We start from the raw sequence: 20,206 nt of genomic DNA on the forward strand, positions 1-20,206 counted from the left end.
CAACACTTCTCTTCGCCCGTAGTGATCTGACCTTCGAAGACAATTTTCCCTAATCGCCTGATCCACTTGCGGAATGAGTTCATCGGCTGACACACACTGCCTTTCCTGCCCACCTGCATCAAGAACGTCTGTACGCCCTGCTTCAAAGTTCCTGCACCATTGCCGCAATTCACTGTCATGCACGACAGTTAAGTTATGTGGGCTGTATGAAACCAGGGTGACCATTCAGCGGGGAGAATTCAAATTATAGGATGCACTTCATACGTGGCGGGAGACACTACTACTCAAGGCAACTTCACGTGCTCACTGCACGCTCAGAATTGAAACGTGCGACGTGACTCACAAGGGGAGGCCACGACGTTTGGAACACGTATTTACTGCAAACTTCGTACACTCGTAGTACTCCATCAGCACAACAAAATGTGTAAGCAGTAGCGTTTACTTCTCAAGCGTTACTGAGAAAATCGCAAGATAATTTCGGTCGTCAAAATATATGTCTGTGCGTGGCGATTTTTACCCTGAAGCGGCTGCAGCCGAGTGTTGCCTGCACGGTAGCTCAGCGTGTTCTGTCAGAGCGTTAGCTACCCTTTTTAATAAAAACACTGAGCGAACGCATCATCGAACAAACTGAACGGGTGTCATCGGACGTCTGCCCCGAACAAATTTAGCGAACAATGCAGAAAAACAAAAAAAGTGGTTGGCGTTCAAGCCGCTGGATCGCTGGATCGAGTTCCGTTCGTCAGTGTTTTTTTTTTTTTTTTGACACAGTCATTTTGTTTACTATTTGTATTACAATTGACATAATGCGGAAAATATGTGTAATCGGATGAACTTTTATTAAATTTACAATGTTATTTGTGCAGTCTATTAATTTTTATTATCTCAAATAATGTAATATTCATAACTATCGACTAGTATACGACCAAACGCATAAAGTGATACTGAAAATGTATGCTTGTCCGTGATTTGAGAGACCGAGCGAGGTGGCGCAGTGGCTAGCACACTGGACTCGCATTCGGGAGGACGACGGTTCAATCCCGCGTCCAGCCATCCTGATTTAGGTTTCCCGTGATTTCCCTAAATCGCTCCAGCCAAATTCCGGGATGGTTCCTTTGAAAGGGCACGGCCGACATCCTTCCATAATCCGAAGAGACCAATGACCTCACTGTTTGGTCTCCTCCCTCAAACAACCGAACCGTGATTTGAGAAATCCCTTATACCTGGAAGGACCCCGAAACGACTTGATACCTCCAAGTTTTCACCGGCACAGACGACAATTAATCGTCGCTTTCGACATTACGAGTACAAGTTGCAGGATGGTATTTTTCGTAAAAACATGGAAAACATAAAGTTAAACGACACCAGCTGCATTGAATAAATGCTATGTTTACGCATACGCAAGGTCTTTTGACGTTTTCCGTGGACAAACAAAACTCGTTAACATTAACAAAAACCTCTCTTTCAGACGATAGTTTGGAAGCAAACCATGCATAACGCAGTATTTCCTTAAAAATCGCCGCTGATAATTGGTTATTCAGTATCGAGTATATTTTAATAGCGTCTTCCGAGAAGCCATTTCTCGTTGTCTTTCGATTAAATACGAACAGATTTGAAGACACGGACAAGCATACATTTTCAGTATCACTTTATGAGTTTGGTCGTCAACTAGTCGATAGTTATGAATATAATATTATTTGTGGTAATAAAAATTAGTACACTGCCAAATAACGTTGTAAATTTAATAAACGTTCATCCGATTACACGTATTTTTCCCATTATATCGATTGTAATATAAATAGTAAAGAAAATGGCTGTGTTGAAAAAAAAATACACGAACGGAACTCGAGCCAGCGATCCGGCGGCTTGAGCGCCAACCACTTCTTTAAAAAAAAAATTGTTCTATATTGTGCGCTGAATTTGTTCAGGGCGGACGTCCGATGACACCCGTTCAGTTTGTTCGTTCAGTTTTTTTTTTATTAAAAAGGGAAGCTAAAGCTCTGACTGAAGACGCTTTTTTTTAAATCTCATTATGATCGCTTTCGTTCGTTACATCTGCTCGGGGCGGACGTCGTAAAACATCCGTTTAAGTTCGTTGTTGATCGTTTAACTCAGTTCTTTATTACAGAGGGCAGCTAACCCTCTGACCGAACACACTGAGCTACCGTGCCGGCACCGCTCGGTTGCAGCCACTTCATGGTTAAAATGGCCACGCATATATATATATATATATATATATATATATATATATATATATATACTCCTGAAAATTGAAATAAGAACACCGTGAATTCATTGTCCCAGGAAGGGGAAACTTTATTGACACATTCCTCGGGTCAGATACATCACATGATCACACTGACAGAACCACAGGCACATAGACACAGGCAACAGAGCATGCACAATGTCGGCACTAGTACAGTGTATATCCACCTTTCGCAGCAATGCAGGCTGCTATTCTCCCATGGAGACGATCGTAGAGATGCTGGATGTAGTCCTGTGGAACGCCTTGCCATGCCATTTCCACCTGGCGCCTCAGTTGGACCAGCGTTCGTGCTGGACGTGCAGACCGCGTGAGACGACGCTTCATCCAGTCCCAAACATGCTCAGTGGGGGACAGATCCGGAGATCTTGCTGGCCAGGGTAGTTGACTTACACCTTCTAGAGCACGTTGGGTGGCACGGGATACATGCGGACGTGCATTGTCCTGTTGGAACAGCAAGTTCCCTTGCCGGTCTAGGAATGGTAGAACGATGGGTTCGATGACGGTTTGGATGTACCGTGCACTATTCAGTGTCCCCTCGACGATCACCAGTGGTGTACGGCCAGTGTAGGAGATCGCTCCCCACACCATGATGCTGGGTGTTGGCCCTGTGTGCCTCGGTCGTATGCAGTCCTGATTGTGGCGCTCACCTGCACGGCGCCAAACACGCATACGACCATCATTGGCACCAAGGCAGAAGCGACTCTCATCGCTGAAGACGACACGTCTCCATTCGTCCCTCCATTCACGCCTGTCGCGACACCACTGGAGGCGGGCTGCACGATGTTGGGGCGTGAGCGGAAGACGGCCTAACGGTGTGCGGGACCGTAGCTCAGCTTCATGGAGACGGTTGCGAATGGTCCTCGCCGATACCCCAGGAGCAACAGTGTCCCTAATTTGCTGGGAAGTGGCGGTGCGGTCCCCTACGGCACTGCGTAGGATCCTACGGTCTAGGCGTGCATCCGTGCGTCGCTGCGGTCCGGTCCCAGGTCGACGGGCACGTGCACCTACCGCCGACCACTGGCGACAACATCGATGTACTGTGGAGACCTCACGCCCCACGTGTTGAGCAATTCGGCGGTACGTCCACCCGGCCTCCCGCATGCCCACTACACGCCCTCGCTCAAAGTCCGTCAACTGCACATACGGTTCACTTCCACGCTGTCGCGGCATGCTACCAGTGTTAAAGACTGCGATGGAGCTCCGTATGCCACGGCAAACTGGCTGACACTGACGGCGACGGTGCACAAATGCTGCGCAGCTAGCGCCATTCGACGGCCAACACCGCGGTTCCTGGTGTGTCCGTTGTGCCGTGCGTGTGATCATTGCTTGTACAGCCCTCTCGCAGTGTCCGGAGCAAGTATGGTGGGTCTGACACACCGGTGTCAATGTGTTCTTTTTTCCATTTCCAGGAGTGTATATATGGGTGAGCCACCTAACATTACCGCTGGATATATTTCGTAAACCACATCAAATACTGACGAATCGATTCCACAGACCGAACGTGAGGAGAGGGGCTAGTGTAATTGGTTAATACAAACCATAAAAAAAAATGTACGGAAGTATGTTTTTTAACACAAACCTACGTTTTTTTTAAATGGAACCCCGTTAGTTTTGTTAGCACATCTGAACTTATAAACAAATACGTAATCAGTGCCGTTTGTTGCATTGTAAAATGTTAATTACGTCCGGAGATATTGTAACCTAAATCGACGCTTGAGTACCACTCCTCCGCTGTTCGATCGTGTGTATCGGAGAGCACCGAATTACGTAAGGATCCCAAGGGAACGGTGATGGACCTTAGGTACAGAAGAGACTGGAACAGCACATTAAGTCCACACGCTAACACCTTTTTATTGGTCTTTTTCACTGACGTACATGTACATTACCATGAGGGGTGAGGTACACGTACACACGTGGTTTCCGTTTTCAATTACGGAGTGGAATAGAGTGTGTCCCGACATGTCAGGCCAATAGATGTTCAATGTGGTGGCCATCATTTGCTGCACACAATTGCAATCTCTGGCGTAATGAACGTCGCACACGCCGCAGTACATCTGGTGTAATGTCGCCGCAGGCTGCCACAATACGTTGTTTCATATCCTCTAGGGTTGTAGGCACATCACGGTACACATTCTCCTTTAACGTACCCCACAGAAAGAAGTCCAGAGGTGTAAGATCAGGAGAACGGGCTGGCCAATTTATGCGTCCTCCACGTCCTATGAAACGCCCGTCGAACATCCTGTCAAGGGTCAGCCTAGTGTTAATTGCGGAATGTGTAGGTGCACCATCATGCTGATACCACATACGTCGACGCGTTTCCAGTGGGACATTTTCGAGCAACTTTGGCAGATCATTCTGTAGAAACGCGATGTATGTTGCAGCTGTTTGGGCCCCTGCAATGAAGTGAGGACCAATGAGGTGGTCGCCAATGATTCCGCACCATACATTTACAGTCCACGGTCGCTGTCGCTCTACCTGTCTGAGCCAGCGAGGATTGTCTACGGACCAGTAATGCATGTTCCGTAGATTCACTGCTCCGTGGTTTGTGAAACCCGTTTCATCGGTAAACAGGTAGAACTGCAATGAATTCTCTGTTAATGCCCATTGACAGAATTGCACTCGATGATTAAAGTCATCACCATGTAATTGCTGATGTAGCGACACATGAAACGGGTGAAAGCGGTGACGATGCAATATGCGCATGACACTACTTTGACTCAGTCCACCGGCTCTCGCAATGTCCCGTGTACTCATGTGTGGGTTCATGGCAACAGCAGCTAACACACCAACTGCACTCGCTTCTCCTGTGACGCGCCTGTTACGGACCCGTTTGCGTGCTACGACCATACCTGTTGCATACAGTTGGCGGTAAATGTTTTGCAATGTGCGGCACGTTGGACGCTCTCTGTCCGGGTACCGTTCTGCATACACCCTGCAGGCTTCAGCTGCATTTCGTCGACACTCGCCATAGATGAGTATCATCTCCGCCTTTTCAGAGTTCGAATACACCATGGTCACAGTTCCTACAACACTACACTATCACAGACGTTTGGTAACACGGTGTACTACAGTTGGTCTGCGTGCGGAGACGAATGCAGAATAACAATAGCAGCAAGCGCTACATGCTGACACTGCGACAGCTAGACCAAACCACAACAGTGCACACTACAGCCACACTCGTAAACACGACGAAGCTTTCCAGTCCAGAAACGTTGGGAACACCTGTACCTCCACGAACAATGGCCACAGTTAACCACCCATTACCATGTGAGAATGTATCGTTCAGATCAATACTGAAGTTCAGTTTACATCCACAGAATACTGCGGGTCCATCTAGAAGAGCGTGTGCGGCAACAGATTTAATGGTGTTCTTTTTCTTGTCTGCAGCACATGTCCCTGCAGATGCTGCTCGCCGACCGTGGCCCGTGTTTATTACAACACGCAACTGAACGTCAGAGGTTTCAAGCGTCAACTTTAGGTTACAATATCTCCGGATGTAATTAAAATTTTACAACGCAACAAACATCACTGATTACGTATTTGTTTATATGTTCAGATGTGCTAACAGAACTAACGTGGTTCCATTTAAAAAAAACGTAGGTTTGTGTTAAAAAACATACTTCCGTGCATTTTTGTATGGTTTGTATTAAACAATTACACCAGCCCCTCTCCTCACGTTCGGTCTGTGGAATCGGTTCGTCAGTATTTGATGTGGTTTACGAAATATATCCAACGGTAACGTTAGATGATTCACGCTGTGTATACAGGGTGTTTCAAAAATGACCGGTATATTTGAAACGGCAATAAAAACTAAACGAGCAGCGATAGAAATACACCGTTTGTGGCAATATGCTTGGGACAACAGTACATTTTCAGGCGGACAAACTTTCGAAATTACAGTAGTTACAATTTTCAACAACAGATGGCGCTGCAAGTGATGTGAAAGATATAGAAGACAACGCAGTCTGTGGGTGCGCCATTCTGTACGTCGTCTTTCTGCTGTAAGCGTGTGCTGTTCACAACGTGCAAGTGTGCTGTAGACAACATGGTTTATTCCTTAGAACAGAGGATTTTTCTGGTGTTGGAATTCCACCACCTAGAACACAGTGTTGTAGCAACAAGACGAAGTTTTCAACGGAGGTTTAATGTAACCAAAGGACCGAAAAGCGATACAATAAAGGATCTGTTTGAAAAATTTCAACGGACTGGGAACGTGACGGATGAACGTGCTGGAAAGGTAGGGCGACCGCGTACGGCAACCACAGAGGGCAACGCGCAGCTAGTGCAGCAGGTGATCCAACAGCGGCCTCGGGTTTCCGTTCGCCGTGTTGCAGCTGCGGTCCAAATGACGCCAACGTCCACGTATCGTCTCATGCGCCAGAGTTTACACCTCTATCCATACAAAATTCAAACGCGGCAACCCCTCAGCGCCTCTACCATTGCTGCACGAGAGACATTCGCTAACGATATAGTGCACAGGATTGATGACGGCGATATGCATGTGGGCAGCATTTGGTTTACTGACGAAGCTTATTTTTACCTGGACGGCTTCGTCAATAAACAGAACTGGCGCATATGGGGAACCGAAAAGCCCCATGTTGCAGTCCCATCGTCCCTGCATCCTCAAAAAGTACTGGTCTGGGCCGCCATTTCTTCCAAAGGAATCATTGGCCCATTTTTCAGATCCGAAACGATTACTGCATCACGCTATCTGGACATTCTTCGTGAATTTGTGGCGGTACAAACTGCCTTAGACGACACTGCGAACACCTCGTGGTTTATGCAAGATGGTGCCCGGCCACATCGCACGGCCGACGTCTTTAATTTCCTGAATGAATATTTCGATGATCGTGTGATTGCTTTGGGCTATCCGAAACATACAGGAGGCGGCGTGGATTGGCCTCCCTATTCGCCAGACATGAACCCCTGTGACTTCTTGCTGTGGGGACACTTGAAAGACCAGGTGTACCGCCAGAATCCAGAAACAATTGAACAGCTGAAGCAGTACATCTCATCTGCATGTGAAGCCATTCCGCCAGACACGTTGTCAAAGGTTTCGGGTAATTTCATTCAGAGACTACGCCATATTATTGCTACGCATGGTGGATATGTGGAAAATATCGTACTATAGAGTTTCCCAGACCGCAGCGCCATCTGTTGTTGAAAATTGTAATTACTGTAATTTCGAAAGTTTGTCTGCCTGAAAATGTACTGTTGTCCCAAGCACATTGCAACAAACGGTGTATTTCTATCGCTGCTCGTTTAGTTTTTATTGCCGTTTCAAATATACCGGTCATTTTTGAAACACCCTGTATCTGACGACCGAAATTATCTTGCGATTTTCTCAATAACGCTTGAGAAGTACGCGCTACTGCTTACACATTTTCTTGTGCTCATGGACTACTACGAGTATACGAAGTTTACAGTAAATCGTCGTTCCAAACGTCGTGGCCTCCCCTTGTCAGTCAACGGGCGTACTAGAGACACTGCGCAACACACTTGCACAAAGCTTCATCCGATTCTCATTGTGGTTTTAATTTCACTCCCGATTGGATCTTGAATAGAAAAAATAGCTCTCGTCTCACACACAAATCTGTAGCCGCAAGTAACTTTGTATCCTTCCTTTGTGGTTATTGTATCAGAGCTGGTATTTGCCGGCCGCTGGTGGCCGAGCGGTTCTGGCGCTACAGTCTGGAACCGCGCGACCGCTACGGTCGCAGGTTCGAATCCTGCCTCGGGCATGGATGTGTGTGTTGTCCTTAGGTTGGTTAGGTTTAAGTAGTTCTAAGTTCTAGGGGACTTATGACCTCAGCACTTGAGTCCCATAGTGCTCAGAGCCATTTGAACCATTTTTTAGAGCTGGTATTTCCGATACGGCTGATGAATACGTTTGCTGTTGCGCCCGGTGTTAGGGATAGTGCTGTCTGTCTCTCTTGTGATTTCCATCAAAACAAAGGGGAGGAATTAGCTTTGGCATGGCTTTCGTGTTGCGGAATCCTAGTGCTGCCGGCAAAGAGGCTGGCGCCCCCCTGCGAGGACGTAGTAGCGCCTTTGTAGTTTCCCCCGCCGTGCTTGTCCACGACCCCCAGGCCGGGCGCGCGCGGAAACTGAGCCATTCTGCCGCGTCCGCTTCTTTGTGGAGCCGCGCCGTCTCCGGCACCTCCAGAAAGCACAGCCCGACCGCTATTCCTTCCCAATCGATAGCCATACTCGGGCCCTCGCCGACAATGCGTCCGCTTGTCTCAACCGAAGCGGTGCTCTCCTCTGCCACTCCCGCAGCTCCGCTTTTGCCCTTGCCTCGCCGACCTCTTCCCCGGCATTCTAGCCTGTCTACCGCTTATCCGGCGCCCCCGCCCGATGCGCCCGAACTAACAGACTCGCGTTTTCTGCTCTTAATGCTCTGTAGCTTTCTTCCTTTTAACGTTGGAGTGTGACGGGCGCCAGCTTCCTGTGCTTCAGCACCTGACTGTTTTGCGTTGCCACCTGTTTGGCTCCTCTGCACCGTACCTGCGACTCAAATGCCGTGTTGGTGAGGTAACGAGTAACTGTAGGAGTGCTTGTACCACGTGATATTCTCGCACTTCCAGCATGCTGGATGAACGTTGGCCAGCAACTTCTGTTAATCAATAGAACGAAAAACCAGTCCCAGTTGCAAATATTTTATTTTTTATTCAATGACTAGTTTCGCGCAGAGACCGATTTTCAAATCAACCTCAAGGGCAGAAAACCAAATTTAAAATGAAGCATAATACAGTTATTACCAAATTGTTGAGCATGTGCCAAAGATACAGAACATATCGTTTTAAACTTACACAACAAAGTCGAAAATGGTATTTCCAAAGATGTCAATGTGTAATGTACATAAACAGTACATACAGACAACTGGCAGTTTACTCCTTCCTCTGTCGTAAAGAACTCTCGGGAAGGGAGTGCCCTATCAGGATATAGGAAACCTTTTTATTTATTAAAATCTTCTCCAACCATCAACAATACAATTATTCATACACTAACCATATACGACCATAATAAAATTAATACAGTTTCTAAGTCGTTACCAAAAGAGTCAAATACTTAAAAACACTGAACAGTTGTACTGTTGCGTTTTTACTACGCAGTGGTTTTCAATAGTTGACTGTTTTCGGTAGAGGCTTTAGAAAGGTAATAATTTTATTGATGACTTGCTTGGTTTCTCATTTAATGACTTCTACATGCCAACATGGCATACGATTTTGTAACACGCGCCGTATGTAGCGCTGCTGTGTACTACTGGTAAGTGATTTCAAGTATTCTCAAATAGATTTCCAACAAAAATTGTGGCATGAACACTACGAAAAGGCCGGCCGCGGTGGTCTAGCGGTTCTGGCGCTGCAGTCCGGAACCGCGGGACTGCTACGGTCGCAGGTTCGAATCCTGCCTCGGGCATGGGTGTGTGTGATGTCCTTAGGTTAGTTAGGTTTAAGTAGTTCTAAGTTCTAGGGGACTTATGACCTAAGATGTTGAGTCCCATAGTGCTCAGAGCCATTTGAACCATTTGAACCACTACGAAAAGTTATTTTCCTTGTAAAGGAAACATGTAGAATGACGAACAGAACTGTGCCAAAATACAATTTCTTTTCACTACAAAGTGTGCTTTTTAATAACAGCTTTATGATTACGTAAGAAACTGAATGTTCGTGGCTTAAGACTAATTATATTTTCAAAATTATCATTCCTTCCTGTTTCTGTAACTGTTTCTTACTATTATTAATTATTACTACTGTTGATTATTTGCGTTATATACTTTTTTCACCTTTATGACTGTGTATCATATAAGCGCAAGCTACTGTGAAGTATGGCACTTGATAGTATGGTATTTTCCCACACATTAGTGACACTGGTAGCTAAATTCGTTGTCCCTTTATATCACCAACACAAAACTTCTTATCAGTGTACATTGTTTCAACGATGAATTTGCACTTTTTTTTGGATAATTGCAACCTATTATGTAACTGTGAGAAGTCATGTCTGATTTGCTCAGTTGCTGCACTTCATTTACTGTGTCAGCTTTTACCACGAGTTTTGAGTACAGCTTTGTGATTAGACCCTACTGGCACTCCGGTCGGAAGGGCCAAATGCAGCTACGATTTCCTCTGGTTTGCCGAGCGGAGTGGCCGCGCAGTTTGAGGCGCCTTGTACGGATTGCGCGGCCACTCCCGCCGGAGGCTCAAGTCCTCCCTCGGTCATGTGTCTGTGTGCTGTTATTACCGTAAGTTAGTTTAAGTAGTGTGTAAGCCTAGGGACCGATGACCTCAGCAATTTGGTTCCTTAGGAATTCACACACATTTGAACATTTTTCGTCTGCTTTCCTCAAAACTCTAGTTTTATCTCGACCAAAAGCGTTAAAGCTCAGAGGAATTCTGCAACTGCGACCACCTAGACACCGAAGTGCGAAACTCCCCCAGAACTTTTCTTCCCTCCAGTATCTAATCTCCGTCACTGGTAACACAACTGCGATGTTTTCTTGGCACCCCTCCGCCACAAGTCAGAAATCCGTATTGAAGGTATGTATCAGTATCAAGTTAAAACATGCTATTTTTTAATCTTTATGCGAAAGGCACTTCATTAAGGCTATGTCATCTATTGTCTTTCTCTGTTTCTCCTGTCATTTTTTGGCACGGAATCAGTGAAGACACCATATATCCCAAGGTGATGATATGTTCTTACTGTATTCAGGTTACTCACAAAAACGTGTATTTAGAGTTAGCCGATTTAAAACAAAGTTAGGACATGAATGGAAAATCTCGCACTTATTTGTTGTATAAATATCAACGTGCCCTTCTACATGAAGGGCAAGTTGCAGAATCTGACAAGGGAACCTCCCCATCGCACCCCCCTCAGATTTAGTTATAAGTTGGCAGAGTGGATACGCCTTGAAAAACTGAACACAGATCAATCGAGAAAACAGGAAGAAGTTGTGTGGAACTATGAAAAAAATTAGCAAAATATACGAACTGAGTAGTCCACGTGCAACATATGCAACTTCTAGGGTAATGTGTAGTAAGGAGCGCCGTGGTCCTGTGGTTAGCGTGGGCAGCTGTGGAGGGAGAAGTCCTTGGTTCAAGTCGACCCTCGACTGAAAATTTAAATTTTTTGTTTTCAGACAATTATTATCTGTCCGTCTGAAGCGATCACTTTTTTGGGAGTGATAATCACATCCTCAAAAAAACCTAAATCGGACAAGGTAGAAGAATCTTTTTACCCATCCGCCAAGTGTACAAGTTAGGTGGGTCGACAACATATTCCTGGCATGTGACGCACATGCCGTCAACAGTATCGTATAGAATATATCAGACGTGTTTTCCTGTGGAGGAATCGGTTGACCTATGACCTTGCGATGAAATGTTTTCAGTTCCCATTGGAGAGGCACGTCCTTTCGTCTACTAATCGCACGGTTTTGCGGTGCGGTCGCAAAACAAAGACACTAAACTTATTACAGTGAACAGAGACATCAATGAACGAACGGACAGATCATAACTTTGCGAAAATAAAGAAGGTAAATTTTTCACTCGGGGGAGGACTTGAACCATGGACCTCTCATTCCGCAGCTGCTCACGCCAACCACAGGACCACGGCGCTCCTGACTACACTTCACCCTTGAAGTTGCACATGTTGCCCGTGAACTACTCAGTTCGTATATTTTGCTAATTTTTTTCATAGTTCCACACAACTTATTCCTGTTTTCTCGATTGATCTGTGTTCAGTTTTTCAAGGCCTATCCACTGTGCCAACTTATATCTAAATCTGAGGGGGGTGCGATGGGAAGGTTCCCTTGTGAGTAGGGGATAAGTGAACCTGTCCTAGCCTACTATAAATTTCAGAGTTCGTGCCTGCACAAACGGTATGCCTCCTCTCCCTATAGCCAGAGCAACGAGCTGGGGTGTTGTGCAGTGACTGTAGCCTGTGTACAGGGTGTAACACTTCGTTCACAAAATGGGAGAGACCGACGGTGGCTACCCTCCTCTCTTTAAGAAGGTATAACATCAATGTACAAATTTGTAGAATATACCCAACTGGAGCAATCAGTGTCGTATAACGAATCCATTCATGTAAAGCAATTAAATGAAAATGGCTTATCGTTGAGTACCATATTTTAATCGGACTACCAAACATAGAGATTGTAAGTTTGCAGAACAGTCATCTCATTACAACATCCTTTACTTCCACTTCTCTCCCATTATGTACGATATCAATGACAAATTTATTTAAATTAACATTAATACTGACAATAAGAACAATAAAGTTACATTGAAGAACTTGCAGAGCAAAGGCTACGGCGTCCGTTCCGTCCATCAGACACAGTGAAGCTAGGATCCCCGATGGCCTGCTTTCAGCTCTATGTTTCATTTCAGCTCTATGTAGCCTTGTGTTGCCAACTATGTGATTTGCTTGCCCTGTACCCGTGCAGGGCAACAGCTGGAGATGGCTTTCTTTCAGTTGGTACCGTGAGCCGAGTTGATAAAGTTCTAAAGGCAAAGCTATAAAAGCACAGGCATCGCTCTCAATCTTGCTAGTGACACATACGAGCAGTTTTTTGATGAGACTGTAATTACATTCCTTTGCTATATACTCCATTCTTTCCTCCCTCATTAGGCCCTTGATAAACTACTCCATGTTGTGAAAGTTGTAAAAGAGCAATAATTTCTTTCTAGCTTTCCTGTAAAATATTTGTGCTTGTGTTTGTGTGTGGTCCAGTGTACTGTTCCATGTAATTTCCACCATTTCTTCTTTCACGGCTAGGTGCCAAAATGATGTTACGAACACCTTCCTTTTAAAGGTATGAATTAACTCCTTTTTTTTCTCCAGTATACATGATATTATATTGTGTTCAGTAACGGAAGCAGGTGGGAGATACATTATACCTCACAAATCATGGTAAATAAGGAAACCGATGTCATCAAATTTGAAGGACATAAACCTATGATGAAATTACAGAGAGAACAGAAGTCCTAGCTGTCTGTGCAAGGGACAGACTAGCTAATAATTCTCGTTTCATGTAAATTTCATTTCACCCTGTAACGTATGACTAATTTAAAAAACGACCCTTTAGATTCTAGTAGAACTTGGTAAATTGGTTGTATGGATAGTATGTCTTACAGTCATTGTTATTTATAATTTCGATATTTTGTCATTTAGCAAATGTCAGTGTGCTAAAAAAAGTACTGTTGGGTTCCATGATATGGTTTAAGTACTATTTGAAATGTTCTACAACAAACACCGTAACATACCACCAACTTAAGAATACAATGAAATGTTAACAATATCTGAATGTAATAAATTCTTCAGCCTTTGTCCTAGATTCAGTGTGTATGTTAGTATAAAAATCAACTTTTTAACTAAAGATAATTTAATATATTTTGAGACTATATGTCAGGCTTATATTAATATATGTTGCTCTGAAAATCTGTCGAAATGATGTCAATGAAAACAAATTACTATATTTTACAAAACCAAATGGTGTACTTAAAATGTTGCAGACTCATAAATTTTAATTATAAATTAAATTATGCGTATTTTGTTACATAACTATGTAATAATACAAATGCTCAAAGTTTTATATAATGTGGTGGCGATGCCTGCTATGAGAGTTGTAGTCAGTTAGTGTGCTAGCTTCTTCGGTGTAAGTCATTATAATTTGAATTCTTTTCATGAAATAAATTAGCAAATAGGAGAAAGTGGGCAAAATATTTTGTGGTTATTACTGTATAATTTCGACGACCCAGGAAAATTATGCAGCTGAATATTACCCAATGAAAAGAGTATGTCAGTGAAGCATTACCATTTGATGTTTTTGTCTCTTGGTTGTGTCAAAATATTATTATTATATGAGTAGATATAAGATGTGCGTGGGTGCACCAAAATAAACCATACCTATTACATGTTAGGTCATCCAAACAGGACAGCTACTGTGTATTAAATGAAGTATAGTGACACAGTAAGTCAAATAAAAGGTATCAATTACTTTGTGAATAATATGTAAACAGCTATCCTGGGAGTGTTTTAGTAAGAAAATGTAATCAATTTTCCGATTGATCATACTAGTGAACTCTGGTAAAAGAGGTCTCCTGGGAGGGACTGCATTTTCGTTTTATAAATCAGGTCGATTATAATGTTTGAAATGCATGTTCACTAGTATTATTGCAGGACTCCCTAGTTTAGTTAATGAGATTAATCTCTGATGAATCTAAAAGTGCCGACAGGTAACAAATTACACATTGGTCTCATATAAACAATAGGTAGTCCTAAGACGTTCGTCTGGTCTCGACTGATTAGTACACCCTGAACTGAGATTGTTTTCAATTAATATGTGGTGGTTATAATTAGTAAGTTAAAAAGCAGGGGAACTGATGAAGAATCAAGAAATTAAAAGATATACATTACTAAGAAAGGAACATTAAACATAAGAAATTAACTCAGATTGGTCCCCACGTGGGAAGAAACAGTCAGCTATTCAGTAATACTCTGGGAATGAACCTCTCAGTTATGCATAATAAATGAGAGTAGCTTGTTGCACCAGCGATTTAAGAACAGACACATGGTAACACATGTTACCAGCGCAAAGTAGGAAATCATTCATACATACATGCACTCAACTAACAGAAGTAGGAAGAAATTTTCCCTTTTTCAAATCAGAATAGAAGAACACTCCAGCGTCCTCAGACAGGTGCTTCGACGCGTAAAATTTCATTAATTCGAAAATCACAACTCTGAATGAAATTCGGTACCGTTAGATGTATTAGATATACTCAGAAAGTTGAGATTTATTCATTTAGCAGTACTATTGGTGGCTGACCCTGCTTGAGTCGACGTGACGGAGGACATCAGAAAACTGGGAAAAACAATCTTAGTTACATATATTTAAAGTGAATAAAATTTGGTTATGGATACAGATATTACATACACAGAGAAAGATGACATTCATTCATCCGGGAACAATAATGGTGTTCAACCATACTGTGAGAGGACATCAGCAAACTGAGAAGCTAAGTTACTAAAAATATTTCATCACAAAGCTAAATCCGGAAAAGTACTGCAGACGCTCAGAGAACGCAAAAGAGTACAATGACGGGTTACTCTTTTAAGAATACACTCCATGAACCGTAACAGGTTTGAGTAAACATGAAATCAGCACAAAGGTACAGTCTTCTACGTTCCTCAGTACCATGAATTACAATGCGGTGCTAAGTACGCTCACTTGACTTCAGGTTCCTCAGTGAAATGATGGTGAAATTACTTTGAAAAGCATAATGCAAAGATTGGGGTACCGGTACACGGTTGAAACTAGACCTAGACACAAAGCACCTCGCACGGATATTCCGATAATCTGCGTTCATAAACACACAAAAGTACTGAAAGTGACTACTAAAGTCGATTCTACCATCCTAGTGCTGAAAATAAGTAGTTGATCAGAATATTAACTCCATTAACTAACATGCCGTTACCTTTGTTGTAGCTGGCTGCGGTGGCCGAGCGGTTCTAGGCGCGTCGATCCGGAACCTTGCGACTGCTACGGTCGCAGGTTCGAATCCTGCCTCGGACATGGATGTATGTGATGTCCTTAGGTTAGTTAGGTTTAAGTAGTTGTACGTTCTAGGGGACTGATGACCTCAGATGTTAAGTCCCATAGTGTTCAGAGCCACTTGAACCATTTGAACCTTTGTCGTAACATTGCAGGGTGAAATGCATGCGTCTGGAAGAAGAGTTGCGTGGGCCACAGCCTGCAGTTGACTGCCCTGCCTGAGAGACGTGGAAAGGAGGAACGGAGTGGTAACTCAATGAGACTGTATGCGCCTTCACTAACGTAACGACACCCGCTTGACCAAAATAACCTGCCCTGCAGGCACAGCTAGACTTCTCTGCTTATTTCCTGCAACCCCCAGTTTGGCGAACACGGTCAAGCAGACGGTTAACTCCCGACCCCTGCGATAAACACATTGCACTCAAATTATCATGAATTTCGTGCCCGCATCTCGTGGTCGTGCGGTAGCGTTCTCGCTTCCCACGCCCGGGTTCCCGGGTTCGATTCCCGGCGGGGTCAGGGATTTTCTCTGCCTCGTGATGGCTGGGTGTTGTGTGCTGTCCTTAGGTTAGTTAGGTTTAAGTAGTTCTAAGTTCTAGGGGACTTATGACCACAGCAGTTGAGTCCCATAGTGCTCAGAGCCATTTGAACCATGAATTTCGTTACACACACACTGATTACGATACAGGAATAATGCTGGTATTCATCTAGAGTTGAAAACATAGAAACAAGGTCCTTTCCTCTCCTCGAGGCTAGATACAAACAAGAAGTCGTAGGCAGTGAAACAACACGATAAGGAGACGAATTCTGTGAAAAGTCTGCCAGATACCTTTCATTGTTCGTAGGCAACTGGTACCAATAAATTCAGCACCTGTTCTGAAAATTATGTTTTTATTTAACATTATAATGTTTGGAGATTACCGACTGGTAGCGTTATAGCACGCATGGCAACTTCTCCCAGAAGACTACATTGCTCCCCTCGCTGATCCCCCCTCCCCCCCCAACCCACTTCCATCCACTCACTTCCCCCATCCTTGCCTTGCCACAGACGATACCACTTCCGCGCAACAGCTGTGACAATGCTTGCGTCTTACGTGTTTTTAGTGCCTCGTAAGGAGGCTGGTCAGTACGCTAAAGCATTTTAATTCATGCTGACACAGGCTGTGGACGCCTACACACTTAGTGGTAACGATTTCGTAACGCTTGTAACGCGAGCACTTACCCCGGTGGTTAGTGAGTGTGCGGCGAGAGGAGAATGCCGATGGAGGAAAGCGTTATGGGAACAGTGGAGGGTGCGCCGGAGCACCGTTCCATTAACGTAACAGCGCTCCGCGGCAGCAGGCAGCAGGGGCGCGCATTCAGGAGCAGCGCGGCGCGCCGCAGAGGGCTCGGCAGACATCGGTTTTCAATAGCCGGCTGGCGCGCCGCGCCGGGCTGCCCGGTTACGGGCCGCCTTGCCGGGTGTGCAGCACTGGCTGGGGGCTGGCTGCGTGCTACGGCCTGTCTGGATTGCGCGTTATTGGCGCACGCCGCGCCGTCTCCTGCAGGCGCACCGGTCCGCCTGCGGGCACTTTGAAGTTGCCGCAGACTGGTTCTCGTCGCCTCCTCCTCCTCCTCCTCCTCCTCCTCCTGCACCCAGCAGATTCCCACCCCCGCTCACTACATCACTGCTCACCTAGACCGCTATAACGCGACCGCGTTCCCGTGGCCAACTAGTTCCTCAAGGTAGCTTTACACGAGCCAATAAGAAATGCTTGTTGCCGACAGCATGTCGCTTCAGGCGCAATAGAGGACTTGTTAGTCTTCCCAGAAGTCCAGGACGTTGTCCTCAACGGCGAATACTTATGCCAGACAAGGGAATCGTCAGGAGTGCCTCAAGGAAGACTGATAGGATCGCTGTTATTTTCTGTATACACTACTAGTTGGAAAAACTGAAACACTGAGACACGTGATCACAGTGAAATTAATTCCAAAATTTTAGAAACCATTCTGTCATTGGAGCACAGCGACCGGTATAAAATTCTAAAAATCAGATAAAGACAGTTTCAATCCCGTCTCCAGATGTTTATATTTGTTAGCAACCAGTTTTGGCCCTTTTCTCAGACCATCTTCACGCTTTTCACCGCCATTATCGCAGCTGATGGTGGCATACGAACGAAACACGTAGAAGTGAAAATCCTGAAGACGGTCTGAGGAAAGGACCGAAACTCGTTGCTAAAAAAAAAAAAAAAAAAAAAAAAACGCGATACAGGCTACACTACACTAATCATTTGCTTTAAAGACCTGTACAGAGTAGCGCGCCGGCCGTTGGTCGCCGACCGGTTCTAGGTGCTTCAGTTTGGAACCGCGCGACCGCTACGGTCGCAGGTTCGAATCCTGCCTCGGGCATGGATGTGTGTGATGTCCTTAGGTTAGTTAGGTTTAAGTAGTTCTAAGTTCTAGGGGACTAATGAACTCAGATGTTAAGTCCCATAGTGCTCAGAGCCATTTGAACCATTTTTGATCAGAGTAGCGCCACAGAATGCAACAGTCAGAGCCGCTAGACGTCGTGTCATAGAATACAAGAGTACCAGAGTATGGTGCTTGGGAATACACTGCCACGCGGTTTGTACGCGCGTCCACAAAACATCAACTGTGGCTGAAGGAGGACCTGAACGAAGAAGGTGCCCACCGACTATATCCCAAACATCTTCGATGGGCGACTTTTCAGGTGAACAGGGAGGACAGTGAAGCTGTAGTGCCTGTCGTTCTTCAAGGAAGGCTTTCACATATCTCACTACATGGGGCTGGGCATTGTCCTACTGAAATATGGCTCGTGGAATGGCCTGCAACTGGGCATCGCCTTTGGCTGTGAAACCTCCCTGACGTAGCGGCAGATATTCAGAGTGCATTCAAGACATAGAACACTGACCGCATGTTATTGGTATTCGCACCCCAAACCATCATACTTGGCTCTTGTCCGCTATGCCGCTCAACAATATACCTGTAGTATGCCCGACTACATATCCGGCCATCACTGTGGACAATTTGAAGCAGGACTCACCCGAGAACACTATATTTTGCCACTCAGCACGCCAATGTCGGCGTTCATGTGGCCATTGCAGTCTCCGGAGTTGGTCGCTCCTGATGACTGAAAGCCGACGTAATGGCTTGTGTGCAACCAGTCAAACCCGCAGAAGACTGCACTGAACCGTAGACGAAGACATTTCCAAATCCGCTGCACTGATCCAACGTCGTGCCGACACTGTCCACGAAGCTGCTCTGTTCATTACGAACAAGCGGACAAGATGGCGGCCATCTCACGCTGTGGTCACACTGCGTTGTCCAGTACCCTTTCCGCGCTGTGTACGGCCATCTTCTGTCCACTGGTTCTTCATATGCCTTAATGTTAAAGCAGCGAGCCCTGTGTGAGCGGCAATGTCACGGAACAGCAGACCCACTTTCAGGTCACCATCATTCTGCCCCGTTCGAACGCACTAACATGCCTACATTCCACCCTGTTATGTCGGTGAGACATAGTGGCACTTGGTTATACTTTTCCACATCGTATGACGGTTCTGCACCGACTAAATATGGCGTAACACTAACCCCTCCGGTCATACAAAGTAGGGCGCTGCTGGGCCTGAGTGCACGCCACATCTCTGCTATTTAAATCAATTATTGTGGTTCCGCTCTTCTACACGTTGTCTTATCGTGGCGTGTTTCAGACCATTACTCCTGAGTGTTGCACTTTTTACAAACAGTAGAGTACATAAATGATTTGGTGGACGGGGTGGGCGGTAATTGAGACGGTTTCCTGACGATACCGTGGTGTGCGGGAGATAGTCTGCGTTGAAAGACTGTGGGAAGACACAAGATGAATTAGACAAAATTTATAACTATTGTGTTAGAAATAAGGAATTTGCCTGTAGCCCTACATCCATAGTTCGCAGTATATCATGTGAGAAAAGGGCAAGCTGCGTTTCGTACGAGCGATGATTTCCAAAACCATACTGATTCATTAGATGGGTAGATCACATAAGTAATGAGGAAGTATTGAATAGGATTGGGGAGAAGAGAAGTTTGTGGGACAACTTGACTAGAAGAAGGGATCGGTTGGTAGGACATGTATTGAGGCATCAAGGGATCACCAATTTGGTATTGGAGGGCAGCGTGGAGGGTAAAAATCGTAGAGGGAGACCAAGAGATGAATACACTAAGCAGATTCAGAAGGATGTAGGTTGCAGTAGGTACTGGGAGATGAAGAAGGTTGCACAGGATAGAGTAGCATGGAGAGCTGCATCAAACCAGTCTCAGGACTGAAGACCACAACAACAACTGATTCATGGACATAAGCTTCTCACTGGCAAGAAAATTTATTACATTCGAACTGAGAATATGATCAAGGA

Source organism: Schistocerca nitens, chromosome 8, assembly GCF_023898315.1.
Source record: "Schistocerca nitens isolate TAMUIC-IGC-003100 chromosome 8, iqSchNite1.1, whole genome shotgun sequence".
In the NCBI taxonomy this organism is placed as follows: domain Eukaryota; kingdom Metazoa; phylum Arthropoda; class Insecta; order Orthoptera; family Acrididae; genus Schistocerca; species Schistocerca nitens.